This window comes from Triticum dicoccoides, chromosome 4A (genome assembly GCF_002162155.2).
Source record: "Triticum dicoccoides isolate Atlit2015 ecotype Zavitan chromosome 4A, WEW_v2.0, whole genome shotgun sequence".
Lineage (NCBI taxonomy): Eukaryota > Viridiplantae > Streptophyta > Magnoliopsida > Poales > Poaceae > Triticum > Triticum dicoccoides.
Genome location: NC_041386.1, coordinates 379,472,603 through 379,475,589, shown reverse-complemented (window position 1 = coordinate 379,475,589; position 2,987 = coordinate 379,472,603).

Sequence of the window (2,987 nt, the reverse complement as noted above, 5' to 3'; positions counted from 1 at the left end):
CTCTGATTCCTAGCCGTTTTCAAGTAATTTTGAAAATGGTGGGATCATGCGTTCTGCCTATATCGTGAAACAGATTCTTCGAAAATGCACCGCGTGAAGAACCTGAACTTCTCGGCGCGTGTACCTGAACTTCACTTTGTTTTTCACGTGATTTTTTTGCTCGTAGGTCTCCATCCACTGCTCGTAACTCTCCATCCACTCACCGGAATTGAGCAAGTGATATACCGATGGAAAGCTGCTGTAAGCAGTTAACTTTCCCGTGTTGATCGTTTTTCATATTCGCGACAATTTTAAAAGTTTTTCATCTGAAATTCATCCACTATAGTAATTGAACTTCCTGCTGTTTTCAGTTGAACTTCTGTGACGTATTTTCATTTGTAATTTTCTCATCCATCGTCAGTGTTACACAAATGATATTCCTTTTGTACAAATCTCTCTCACAATATTTTTTTTAACTTACTCCGACGAAGTGCTTGAACTTATAACAACAAAACTTTTAGCCTTTGATTTTTATTCTTTTTTTCAATAAAAAATGCACACCATGTAGTACATGAACTGGCAATTATCAACCTGGACCACTCTCGGTTACGTGAAAATATTTAAGTTTTTTTTATGAATTTTTAATTTGATTTTTCTTAATCTTTTTTTATGAATTTTGAAGTGCTCTATTTTTAATTGTTGAACTTCTTATTAATTTATTTTTGAACTTCTTGCTTTCATTCTTTAATAATGAGGAATATCTGAGTTTTCTATAATCATCAAACTTCTCCATCTTTTTAATATGGACTTCCTGGTTTTATTTCTTAATCCTTTTTATGAAATTTTGAACCATTATATTTTTAAAAGTTGAAGTTTTTATTTTTTATTTTTGAACTTCTTGTTTCCATTATTTAATAACGAGGAAAATCTGAGTTTTCTGTAATCATCGAATTTCTCCATCTTTTTAATATGGACTTCCTGGTTTTATTTCTTAATATTTTTTTTACGAAATTTTGAAGCGCTCTATTTATTAAAAGTTGAACTTCTTGTTATTTAATTTTTGAACTTCTTGTTTTCATTCTTTAATAACGAGGAAAATCTGAGTTTTCTATAATCATTGAACTTCTCCATCTTTTTAATATGGACTTCCTGGTTTTATTTATTTAATTCTTTTTTATGAATAAAAATATTTTAAGACACCAAACAAACATTTTTGTGTGTGTTTTTGTATTGGTTTGCGCATCAAACCACGTCATATTAAATTGAACTTCTCCTTTTCTTTTTGTTTTCTTTCAACATTGTTTAGCACGTCGAACCACGTCATCTTTAGAAACTGAACTTCTCATTTCTTTTTTTCTTTCAACATTGGTTTACACGTTGTGTACTGCGTCATCTTTAGAAATTGAACTTCTCCCTTTCTTTTTGCTTTCTTGCATGTTTTACCTTGCATGTTCAAATTTTATTTCGAACTTGCTAAGATAACACACTTGACCTTCTCGAACACAACATTTTGACCTTCGTAAAACATAAATTAATGCCAAACTTTTGACCTACAGAGCATGTACAATTTTCTCCACTTTTTCAAGAATAAACGCTGAATCGCCCCATTAGTTTGACATGAACTTCTACTGCATATTTTTCAAACATCAGTTTGATTTTTCTACATGAACACCATCTGTACAAAGCACCTCCTATCGATTTAACGAACATATGTGCCTTTCTTAATGAGCAAACAAAGAATTACTCTCAAAAAACATCTTCAAGTAATGGGATATGTTCCATGTGACCGGAAAAGCACCTCTTACCAAAAAACTATGTACGTAGCAGTGCAAAGCATAGGAAAATCACAGGCGAATACTTACCCAGAATAGTTCCTCTCACGCATTAATGCAAACACACTTGGGGAACAAAGTGCTAGCGATATATCTTAAAAATTTACAGGAAGCCAAGTTTCCATAGCTACAGAGATTCATGGTAAGAGACATAACAAATTCTTCGCCTCCAAATCATATTGGTATACTAGTGCCGGATGGACGAGTTTGCACCAGCGTTTCTTCTTCTGCAACCACACCACCACCCGCCCGCGGCTACTTCAAACTCCTTTTTCTGCTTCTTCAAAAGGAGAAACTCTGTCGAACGGACACTGTGTGAGGCAATAGATGGACTACTCGCGAGTGAGGTGACGAACTTCTGCTGGTGCACCAAGCACTGACGGGCAGCAGCGGCTTCGTGCTCGGATGGAGATGAGATTTGGGAAGTGGCATTTTCCAGGCATCGTGTGGAAGCCTGCATCCTTTCCTGAACCTTGATAGTGCACCAAATAACTTGTATTATTAGTATATGTTCACAGTACAGAGCATGGCTTATAGATTTACAGGATTGCAATATAATTAGGCAAAATGGGAATCTTTTCAACAGAACATGTGCTCTGAACATCAACATACCGCTACAGTTATGCAACTGGGCAACGCGGAACTGAAGATGAGCACAGTGGCTTGGTCGTGGGCGAAGTATAGGCACTAGTCGCGCCCAATGGCAAGGGCAGTCATGTCCAGGAAACCAGAGAAGGTCGGGGAGGTAGGGGAAGGGGTGGGACGCCGGAGGTAGAGAAGGAGAAGAGGAGGCTCACCGGAGGGGAGGGTTGCGGATTTGACCGCATCCGCGTCGGAGCGAGCGGGCGGGAGGGAGGGCGGCCAGGCTGATGGTTGTCGGGGTTCGTCGACGGCGATGGTTGCGGCGCAGGGCCACGCCCGGAGGTAGAGGAGCATGTGCGCGATGCAGGAGAGGCTAGAGGTGGTGGTTGCGGAGCTATTTAGGGAGGGAAAGAGTGGTGGCGGCGCGACCAGGGAGGGAGACGGCGGTGGCTGGGTGATCCGGGGAGGGCGGTGGGATTTGAGGAGGGCGGTGGTTCCGGGGAGGGTGCGCGACGGCGGGGGTTCCCGGGAGGGCTCGTGGTGGCGGGGCGTTCCTGGGAGGGGGCGCGCGGCGTGGGGTTCAAGGGAAGGCGT